Here is a 12,333-nt window from a genome sequence, read left to right on the forward strand (position 1 = left end):
CTGGCATAGCGACCTCATTGTACCCATAATTAACAAGGGACACATTGCAGCTCCCAAGTCCCATCGACCCATTTCTCTGCTTGATGCCGTATCTAAAATGTTTGGGAGTCTCATACACTTGAGATTATTTCTCCTATGATTATAATTGGTTGTTTATAACGCATCGAACACCCAGAGGTTTCTCAGCGCAGACCCTGTTGTGGAACCTGTGTTGCTCTGTGTCGTCTTGCTTCCCAGGCAATCATGTTGCCCCTGAGCTATCCTCCTGAAACAATACGTAGCTGTACATTGGCTTCATGGACCTTTCATCTGTATGTCCCGTGCTTGGTGTTACGTCCTGTGTGTTGTCTGTGACCTGATGCCCCTGATGCCTGTGGGCTATGGTGCATAATAAATAAATACATACAATAAATAAATACATTCAACTTGATGTCTATGCCAGGCCCTCTTCTGAGAATCCTTAGGTTACTTCACACTGAACATCTAGCTTGTGTTATATTTAGCCCAGGTGGAGGGACTAAAAGGGATTTTAGAGTCACACGTGGTATGTGCTACATGGTACATTTCTGATTCTGCACTCTCTCTTGGTTTCTTTGAGATGCATCAGATAGGAATGGACTGGCCTAAAGACTAACTGGCCTAACATCTAAACATCCATGCCAAGTGATGTCTTTGAGCACAGCAGCTGACCTGTGGAATGCTGTAGGCATCGTAGATGGCCATAAACAGCCCTCCCTCCTCGAGAAGTACACAGTTCTGATGCTGCTGGCTCAAGTCCCAAGGTTGCTTCAGGCTGTCATGCAAAGATATTATGCTGTAACGAAATGTGCTTTCTCTCTCCCTGTTCAGGAAATGTTTTCATACATACGGTTAATGGGCGGAGAATAATATGTAGCTTCTGCATTGTACATAAGTATGAGCCAGGCCTGGGAGGAGCAGAAATGAATGCAGCCCCCCTACGCACTGGTGTGTGTGTGTTGACATTACAGTGCTTTTCACCCAACTTCTGGCCTTATGTATTATATGTGTCCGAGTGCCGAGTGCCTGGAATACCTGAGATGGTGTGAGGGAGCTAGATGAGCACTGGTATCGTGGGGAGCAGGACAAACCTGTGACAGTATGTTCCAGGGCTGCATATCACACCTCTCGTATTCAATCTGAATTCTAACACATTGGAGGAAGTTCTGATTGTGCAAAATTGAGATATCCAATCAGCTGGAGGCGGGAACACATACTGTATTGGTGGCCAGGACCCCCTCAACTTTGCAACATGTATTGACTACATATGATACATGCGTGAGAAGCAGGAATATGAACAGACATTAGCATATGTATGCTAATCACTCAGAGGTGCAATGAGGCCTGCATGTTTAGTTATCAGGGTGAATGTCTAAAAAATGTGACTAGTTGGGTGTAGTATTTGTGTAGAGATTGGTAGGTTTACAGCATACCCACAGACAACCACCAAATACGTCCCAAGTAGAAGGCACCTTCTTGAAACGAGTTTTGGGAATCTTTCAGGTTCAGCAGAATTTGAAATCCATAATCAGATCGTCGAGGCGTTAGATTTTGCTACTTACAGGATGAGGCTGTTTTTATTCTGGCTATCTGTATTGTCCTACCCATCCACATTACTTATTTGCAGTATTTTTAGTGACCTATTCAATTCCAATTTTTCAGTAAAAATACCTTGGCTCAGCTTTGTGTTTAGAGAACTTAAGTTGGCGTGGAGTTCTCCTCTGTCAAAATGAGTGTATAATACAGACTGGTGACCATTACAAGACACGCTCATTGATGAGCGATAGCCAACACTTAGAGAGGATAGCGAGCGGCATAAAAAATGCAAGTATGCACAATTTGCATTTAATGGTTTTAATTAGTTTGAGGATTATTTTGTATAGCTGATGCTGTTAACCGAAATGCTGTGGTTAACCAAATTCAGGTTATGGTTACACCTGATGTGGTCATATTTGATGAGTCGGTAAAAACCAGAGCGCAGAACTACATATCTGCCCTTGCTGCCCGGTGCACTTCCTATTGTTTCATGAGACTTCTGAGGTCAAACGCATTGATCCTGCTGTTAAAATCTTGTAAGTTCTTACAATATTGCCTGGCACTATTTTATTTTAAAATAATTCCAGACAGGGCTCTTACTTGGGTCTTCCACTTTTTTTCTGGAGCATGCTAGCTATCAGCATTAAACTGAAGCATAAGAGCTCTGGATGTGGTAGCTCGTGGCTTATTCTATTTCTCTGCAATACTATTTGGGAATTGATGTTTATGCTGCTTGAGAATTGTCAGCGTGTTATGATTTACATTCTTTGCTATTTAACAACACTTTATTTCACGCTGATATGATATGAAATGATAAGATATGGCATTTATAACACGCCTATACACAAGTGTTTCAAGGCGCGACGAGGCAAGGGAGGGGAGAACAGTGGAAGACAAACAACTATCCTACTAGGCCAGGTGTCATTCAGATCGCGCAAGTGCGAGGGCAGGGAGAAAAGGGAAGAGTGCAAGGGGAAGGGAAAGGGGAAAGTGGCGTGCAGTACATGTAGGAAGAATAAATACGAATAAATAAAAACAGCCTGATGGTGGCAAGTGCAAGGTAAGAGCATTCATAAGTGCAGGTAAGGGGACTGAAGGGATTTCAGAACCAGTCCCCAAGTGCAGGGGGTTGCCAGGGAGGCAGGGCAGGTGAGCGAAAGGTGGGACCTGGCCCCAGGATCAGAAAGGGTGGCCAGGTAACCGGTGCAGAATCGGCAGGGAATTTCAGCAGGGGAGAGAGGCAGAAAAGGCAGAAGCAAAGAGGAAGGTTTTGAGGTGTTTCTGGAACCGGAGATGGTTCTCCTCGAGTTTCAGGGAGGCAGGAAGGCTGTTCCAGAGGGAGGCCCCAGCCGTGGAGAGAGATCGACCATCAACTCGTTGCTTGGAGAAGCGGCTAACCCTGAGGGAGTTGGAGACAGATGAGCGAAGAGCCCGGGAAGGAAGGTATTTAGGAAGAGAGAGTTGAAGGTAATGACGTCCCAGGCCCCAGAAGGCCTTGTGGATAATGCAGAGGGTTTTGAACTTAATCCTTGCAGCCACTGGGAGCCAGGGCAGGGATTTCAGTCCTGGAGACATACGATCCCTGGGTTTGAGGCCAAGGACAAGTCTTGCAGTCCTGTTTTGGATAAGTTGCAGAGGGCGGAGAGTAGAGGCAGGCAGATTTAGATAGAGGCTGTTGCAGTAGTCTAGCTTAGAGAGAACCAGTGCTCTAGAGACGGAGAGCTTCTGGGGGAAAGAGAGGAGAGGAAGAATACCTCTGAGGAGGTGCAGCTGGTAATGTGATCTCCTAGAGACGTCGGAGATGTGAGGAGAGAAGGAGAGTGTGGAGTCAAAGATTACCCATAGGTTTTTAGCCTTGCAGGTGGGAGCAGGAAGAGGGCCAAGAGAGGCCGGCCAGAGAGCTGAAGGGAAGGAGGGAGAGGGTGTGCCGATGAGTAGAATCTCGGTCTTACTGGGATTAAGGCAGAGGTCGTTGGCGGCACACCACCCCTGGATAGCAGACAGGTTATGAAATGTATTTCATTTTCATTTGTGACGTTTATGATTTGTATGTCGAAATAAAGTCTTTAAAAAAAAAACAGTCCCCCATACAGGTTCAAAACACAGGTGCATGCCTGGAAACCTCCTTTGTATTAAGCGTGTTGTAAAAAACGAATTATAATAATTCCAGAACTTCACAGAATTAATGAGACTGGGTGAAGTATTTCTGTGTATGTATGAACCTTCTTGTTGCTAATGTACAGTTTATGTACTGTTATAGAAGATGTACATGTGCTGCTGAAATCTATGAAACTCTGGGGGCGGTCCTAAAACAGAACCCCGGATTGGTAGCTGAGCAGGTTATGTGGTAGCTGCGAATGGGCAAAATGTTTGGAGCTACTTTGACATCCCATGAGCTTTTTTTTTTTATTATATACAATTGTACAATATTGCACTACAAAAAGACACTGCTTGGAGCACGGGAGTGGTCGCATGGAAATTCAGGCTGCAGAGTTGGTAAAACAGGTGTCACGATAAGGCAGCCTCACACGGAGAAGCAGTGGAGCATCTTCTGACATTCTTCTGTAATAAAACGAACCCCCTTTCATGATCTGTACTGACCTGGAACTTGCATGCTGTAGGAGTCCGCGGAGTTCTTCGAGAGTGACGTATCAACCTTCACGTGGATGCTTTGTCTGTCTTAAAGAACAACATTGTTAATTCAAAGCCCCCACACATCATGAATTTCGGCTGCACAGAATTGTCAAAATACAGCAACAAAAAAACATATCCCATATCCACAAAGCCCTGCTCTCCCACAACGGAAGGGGGACACCCCTCCCTCCCTATTAACCCCCCTCCCGTCCAACAAATGAGGTGCAGAATAAAATGATTCGAACATGGGCCAAATATTTGTATGACTGGGAAGATTGTGGTCATTGAATGCGCAGGACATACTGGCACGGTTCCACTGGTGTGTATTTGTCACCTGTGACCAGCTGAGACAAGTTATATCTTCATGTGCAAGCTGTATGAGGGTGCCATTTTTGTTAGGTATATACACCACTGTTTATTACTAGTACAGATTATCTAGTGTAATCAAATCGCGAACGCTATTAGATAGATGGCCATACACGTGTTCTGTGCCATCTACTTCTTATCCCAGGTGACACGTGTCAGAAATGCACATCGTAGTCACAGCTGGGACTTTAGGATGACACATGTCACTGGTAATAAAAGCTTCGGGGAAATGAGCCCCTTTCTACTTTCAAAGCATGTCACAGTGCGCCACCTCAGCAGTGGGTCAATGTAGCATACTGCGCAAGGAAACAATAATGGCATTGTGCGTTATTTTGGAAGACAGTTGCACTGATTACGAGTTAGCCGGTCCAGATTTAACGGTACCGGTAAAACCGTCCCTGCACCGTTTTCCGGACCGGCCAACTCAGAGTTATGTAGCCGTGTGGTGTTACACCTGCCAGGTGTGACCTGGCGGGCGTAACGCCAGCAGCCGCACACGGACGTTAAAGACTGGCACCATTACTGCATGGTACCGGTGTTTCCACTGCCCCCATTCCCATGGAGAGAATGGGGAGTAACGGAATGCCGGCTCTGGAATTATCAGACCATCGGGGCTGTAATGCCCCAGTAAGTCCGGCAAGTCTAGAGACAGTAAATTCCTACGAGTACTGCGGCAGCCTGCCGGTTTTACCGGCAAGGCTACCGCTGGACTCGTAATGAGCCCAAGTGCCAATAATTAGTGCCAACCTCAGTTATGCGCACATAAGGCCCTGAGCAAAGCTACCAAAAGGGGTGCAAAATAGTAACATTAACCACGCTATGTCTATTTTACTTAAATTAAGTCATTCAAGACTACAAGTCCAATATGCAATTAGTGGAGAAATGAAAGCCCACCACATAGAGAAATGGTGCCCCAGACAGAGTCATTTGGTAACCTGTTTGCGAAGCTAAAGGTACTCACTGTTAGATATTGAATTTAATCCATTGACTGTGACACGTCTTCCTAGCAAGTGTGAATGTTTGAGTGATTTGGAATACAGTATGTCCATTTGTTCTCAAAGCCCAAACACACCACAGTTTATACATTTAATCTCCACAGGTGCATCATTTATTTCAATAATGTGTGCTTGCTAGACCTACAAAAACGTTTGCATTGTTTGTTGCAGAGACAAGAACAAACTGCAGGCTCTTGTAGATCCATTACTATAAGCAGACACTTGTAATACCGAGTTTCTTTTTGCATGTCTTGAAAATATGTTACTGCATTTTTGTGTTGGGCTTCCTTTGCTTTGTTTGTGTTCTAGTACAATTTAAGTGGACATTTGGTCGAATTGTAACTTTTAATTAGTGAAGAGCACAACACAACCTTTAATAGTTTAAACTTTGACCTGTGCTGTTGGAGCATTCCCCAATAAAATACATATTTCTCCTTTTGTTGAGTTTTCCCCTGCCCTAGGCCCACATACATAATGGGCAGGCCTGCCAAGACAAGAAATCCTGGCAACAACATTGAATGTGGAGACCTCCAGCTCTGAAACATAAATAGGGGGAGAATGCTTGGTGGGGGAGTGGAACACCCACTCTCTGAAATATAATTAAGTAGTACAAAACCAGCCTCAGCACACTATGCAAGAACTCAATCCATTACCCTACCAAATTGGGCATCGTGACCTTTCTAAGTCGGTCATTCATTTCAGTCAGTCTGTCTAGTCCATAGTCCCACTTTTGGTAATCCCCAAATATTCTCTATCTTGAGTGGCATAATTCAGTGACTGCAGGTCCTAATATTTAGCCCAAGTCAAACGTGTTGGTGGGCTCCTTCTCCAGGTTGGATGAGGCATCCAGGGAGCTTTACAATGGAACACACACTAGTACTCAGTTACCCTTACCAGAAACCGCATGCTCATTCAGCTACAGTCTTCAGAGCCACCCAGAAACCGAGCTGACAGTCCCAACCCTGTTCCCTCTAATTATTGTTTGCCGTGTGTGGAAATTGAATGTTTGTATGGATACCGTTCTCGACTGTGTGCAGAAGCAAGGAAGGTGCTCTTATTCACAAACATACAGACCCTAGATACTTGCTTTCACAAAGTATTGTGCATTACTTAGTTCTCAAATTGCTACATCTCAGATGGATTGGCTCGTTCAATCCTGGCTTTTACTTGGCATTCTGGGAATTGTTTATAATTGTACTAGGATGCAAAAAGAAGACAGAATGGAAGGTCTAACCCACCCTGATGTGGGGCACCGTGAACTCGCTGTATATGTCACTACTATGTGATCACTGTAGGAAGAAAATGGAGAAACCTTTTTTTCTGAAATAAATATTATGAATATTTACTGTGGCTTCAGAGTGGTGAATTCCATCATGCACTCTTCGCACATTCAGTGTCATATTCAAATGTGTGCACTTGAACGCTCTGTGAGCTATAACATCGGGCTGTATTTTCGAGTCCTCTTGGGTTTTGAAGGTGTGTCTATTACTAGCAACCCTAAAAGTAATTGTGCTTTAAAGTTAAGGAAGCAATGGTGATGGGCTCTTTGAAAGATTATTCAGTTGTGTAAAGCGCCTAACAAATGCTCTATACATTAATAAATAAAATAGGTAAAAACCATTAATATGAATATCTCTATTATATTTGCCTGCAAAACATACACAGACACAGAGGTGTTATGTAATAATCCTTCTCTTTAATTGTGTGTGTAATCTCTCATGCCCAGACTTCCTGGCCCACTCCCACAGTTCTTGTTTTCGATAGTTCACTTGCTTATTCTGTCCTTAACCACATAATGATGAGGGTACATCAGTCACTGAGCCAGCATGATGCACAGTAGCCAGCTGCCCCCCCTCCCCCTAAGGGCCCCTGCTTCCTGTCCCACTGGCGTGGCCACCATGCCCTTTTTCTCCTTCTGGCTTAAAAAATACACATATACAATTCATTTGATGCTGGAGTCACCTCTAGGAGCTGGGTGGCGCCACACCAGCTCCACTGGCTAAAGATCACTGGTTTTTATAGAATGGCTCTACTTGCTGCATCTCTCTGGTTACTATGCAACTAAGCTCAGAAGATGGCTTGGCCCTCATAAGTGTTATTATTTCCACCACCAGGTAACTTGTATCAGACTTTCTGAATTCTGTACAAGAGAGTAGACTAATCTCCTAGTAGAAGGGTACTTGTGTTTAATGTGTGGGTGATGCAAACTATATGCAATGTGTGGGTGTATGTCCATAAGAGCTTGAATGAGTGAATGTCTCTATGTTTGACTGATCAAGTGTGTGTGTCTGAGAGTTTAACATTGACATTGCTGGCATATATTTTGGGCACAGGCATCATGAAATTGTTTTAAAATGCTCCTGTGCACTGTTGGCGACCTGGATTCTAGTGTACTTTTTCATATTATCCTACTGAACACATTGTGCATGGTATGAATTGTTATCTCAATTTTTGAAAACATTGTGCTTTAGAAACGTACCATTGCAGCCATCAATTCCATGCCGGACCCCCCATCCATTGCGTAAGGCTATAAATATTCACCAACTGCCACTAATCTTGAATAGCTTAGAATGCTGGTACCCCCTTGAGGTCCCTACCCCCACCCACACTGCTGGCTCCAGAAGCTACCCCTGCCACTGTGTTGGTAGACCACAAAAGTGTCAACTGCATATGTCCTTGGCTAGGTCTGATGATAACATTAGCTGCCGAATTGCACCTTTCACTCTGCCCACAAAATCAAACTTTGTGAGCAGTGATGTATGCTGCTGCTGAAAGGCCTCATGCATCCTGTAGCATTCAGATCTTTGAGTAGGGGGTGCAGATGCCGTCACTTGCATACCAATGCCCACTGTATGTGTTTGTGTTCAAAGCTTCTGGCTGCTGCATAGTACGCAATTGGGCGATGTGTCACAGCCTTGCTGTGTGCTTAACACTGCGGTCCTCACACTCACTTTGTCGCGTACATGTCATATAAATAAAAGGTTATGTTATGTTCATTTATACCAGGCACAGCTCCCATAAATATATTACATGGTTGGCGATAGCAACCCTGTAGTTATTTTTAAGTTGGCTTTCCCATAGAAAGAGCCAATTTTGGGCAGCTTATAACTTTGGCACCGTTGGACCACTCCTTACAAAGGTTTGCAAAAGAAAGAGACCAGACCCTGAATTGTTTTGCAAAGGTCATTGTGGTTTCATCAAGGGGGGGCAAAGTTGAAGGTGGTCCAATCATTATTGAAATACAGAAAATCAGTAAAAAGTAGTCTAAAAAAAATTGTGAGATCTCAGTCGGTGCGTGGACCCACTTCCTGATTCAGTGACTGGGGACGCCTCTAGGCTAGTCAGAGTGTTAGATCAGAAAAGTAATCCCATAGTCGAATGATACGTATAATATGTTGGCCAGAAGCAAATTACATCACGTGACAAACATCGCAAACCAAGAATCGTGAATGTAACCAAAGGGCGTCCATTTTGTGAAATATGGGCCATTTGCTTTTCCTATTTTTTGTTAAACGCTTTGCAAATATATTCTATGCTTTCGAACTGCACACAGTGCGAGGCCACAGCTTGAACGCTGAAATGCTAACGCAGACAGGAATGTCGAACTGTGCAGAAATACATTGTTTTTCTCTCTCACTAAGTCCTTGAAGTCGAGCAGAAGCCGCATCTAATCAGTAGTCCAGGTGCCGGTTTGTCTTGCAAGCACTGTTGTAAAAGGCAGTTAAACATGAATTATATTCTCCTAGCGGTGCTCTTCTGCGTAGAATGGTATTCTCAGCTTCAGAACTATCTGACCCTTAGCTCATGAGCCGTAACACACAGATAACACACAGATAACGTAGTAAGGAATGTTTCTCTACTAAGAACACAATATCCTTACCAAGCCAGAGCTCCATGTTCCCCATAACAGAAAGCTGTCTCTGCTGCTTTTGCTAGAATAACTATGTTTAGACTGAATGAAGACTTGTCATAACGTGTCATAATTGTCAATCACTGAACCCTAGCCTGTATGACATGTATGGGGGCGGGTCGAATTGCCTTAACAGAAGATAATGTATAATGCATATATATTACTGCTTGAGCGCTGTTCGCTCTTTCACATCTCACAGAGTCTGGGAACACACGTCGTGAGGCGTTGAGACCCGGTCGGCCGACTGAGAAAACTTTGAAATAAACCAGACTTGTTATTAAAATGAACCTCGCTTCTGCCATGTCATTATAGTATATGGTTATTGTGCCTTTGTTTCCATATGCGGTCTTTATGGTCTAGCAAGAGGGCCACGTGAAATCCACAGACATTAAGTGAGGGAGGCAATTGGTCAACTGAGGAATGTATGCTGCATCAAAATATTATGAGATGGCACTTATGTTGAGTTTGCAATTGACGCTGGTTGTTCATGGACAATGTGACATAAAAAGGGTTACAAAAACAAATTTGCAGTTGTGTTGATTGCATATCTGTTGGTGCAGATGTTATCCTGGATTTTATTGTTGCAGTCAATATTGTGGCCACACTAATCTGACTGCTACCATAATGGACGATATATAGGATTGACGTTGGCAGCCACTGGCCATGGGAACAAGTGATCATCTGTGTGTTTGTTTGCCAGACATTGGTAGCCAGCGGCTATGGGCATAAGCAATGATATATGGGATTAAGGTTGGCAGTGAACTTGGAAAATTGAAAGTGTTTGAAGAATACTTTTATCATGGAGGTGCTGACGTGTGAATATTATAGTATTTAAAGTAAGTTAAAGAAAAAAGGAAGGGATACACCACTAAATAGATACAGGATTTATGCCCAAAAAGACTTTTGGTGCTGAGGATAAATCCCGAGATAGGGGCAAAAATGTGAACTAGAAATGTTTCTACTCGAATTTCAATGAGATACCTAGGGACTCTCGTAGGGATATCCGGGCTGGTTTTGCTAAAATTACACAACAGTTAGATAGTGGTATGAGAATAATTAGCCTGGTGTTTATTTTCAGCATGAAAAGCAGGTTTGCTATGATCTAACACATTCATAAAAAATATTACAGTTCATACAGAGTTAATACTTAGAGAGTAAATAAACATTTTGTATAAGGTAATTCTATTGAAAGAATTAGTAACAAGAAATGCTCATGTGTATTTTTTTAAATGAATACAGTCTTCAACATGAGAAGAAACAAGTGTGTAATATCTCTTTTACAACTTCTCATATAGTTATGACGTGTTTCGGATTAAGATTCTTCTTAAGGTGATTACATAGACTGTCTTCCTATAATAACGAATGAAGACAAGTGTAAGTATTTAAATTATAAATATTAAATCACACACACTAATTTAAACATCTAAACTCCACAGAGTCAGTTGAGTCTTGAGAGTCTTTCCCAATTTCCCTGTTACCCTGCTGACTGAGGAACTTTTCCATTGCTGCTGCCCGGAGGCGGAGCCTACTGCTACCTGGACCATACGACCCTAGACTCTCCGCACAGCTGACGCGGAGTCAGCTGAGTCTTGAGAGTCTTTCCCAATTTCCCTGTTACGCTGCTGACTGAGGAACTTTTCCATTGCTGCTACCCGGAGGCAGAGCCTACTGCTACCTGGACCTTAAGACCCTAGACTCTCCGCGGAGCAGACGCAGAGTCAGCTGAGTCTTGAGAGTCTTTCCCAATTTCCCTGTTACCCTGCTGACTGAGGAACTTTTCCATTGCTGCTGCCCAGAGGCGGAGCCTACTGCTATCTGGACCATAAGACCCTAGACTCTCCACGGAGCGGACGTGGGGTCAGCTGAGTCTTGAGAGTCTTTGGAGGTGTGGTGGTGTGGCTGAAATAATGGCGGACCCTGAACATTTGCCGGGTCCAAAAGGGCGAGGACGTGGAGCTCACCATCCCTTAACACGCTTGCATCTACGCCGAGGGTTTGAAGCTGTTCCTAGACTGGAAGTATCTCAGGACACTCAAGTAAGATCAATCAATGATATTAGTTACTTGACTAACAGTTGCAAGGGGGGAAGTACTTCTAAATGCCGGTTGTCATCTACCTCTGCATTGATCATGCAAAGTTCTCCACAAAGTGGGACTAAAGCACTAAAATCGGCATATACGGCACACATAGTTGAACAGCTTGCACCTCCTGTTGTGCCTTTACACTCTCATTTCCATTCCCAAAATCAAGATCCTTCAGGAAACACACAGTTGCCGTACAGTAACAGGAACTGGTTGAATGGACTTGCCTCATGTGCCTACGATAACATAATCTTTTCTGATCCGTCGGATGGGTCAGTTTCCCCCCGGAACATTAAGACCTACAGGGCCAGAGGAGCCACACTGCCCCTGCATTGCACCTTACCTCCTGGGCTTGCGGTGCCGGGTGGCGCCGTGTCTACGCACCATCTGTGCCCCAAGGGAGCTCCGGGCAACGGACCATGTGGGATGGTGGCTGGCGTCAGGGCGGAAGTGTTGCCTGGGGTGCCGCGGGGAGTGTCCGTGGAGCCGCGGGCTGCTGTGCTTGCGGGGTTGGTCCTCGCGGGTGCCTTGGGCTTGGATCCCGGTGGCGCCTCCCTGGGGGGAGCCCTGTGCGCTGGGCCTCAAGCGGCCGCTGCTGAGGGAGCCGTTCCGGCCCTGGCTGTCCTGGCCACGCATGCATGGTCCACGTGCCGGGGGCGTCTGCGTTGCTGTGGTCTGGCGCCGACGTGCGGAGAGACGGAGCGCAACAGGCAAGCAACTCCTTACTTCTCTGCATGTGAGGGGACCGCGGATTGCATGCAAGAGCGAACGGCTTGCAATTTTGACGTCCACA

The sequence above is a fragment of the Ambystoma mexicanum genome, chromosome 5q (assembly GCF_040938575.1).
Source record: "Ambystoma mexicanum isolate Mex_15411 chromosome 5q, UKY_AmexF1_1, whole genome shotgun sequence".
Classification (NCBI taxonomy): Eukaryota; Metazoa; Chordata; class Amphibia; order Caudata; family Ambystomatidae; genus Ambystoma; species Ambystoma mexicanum.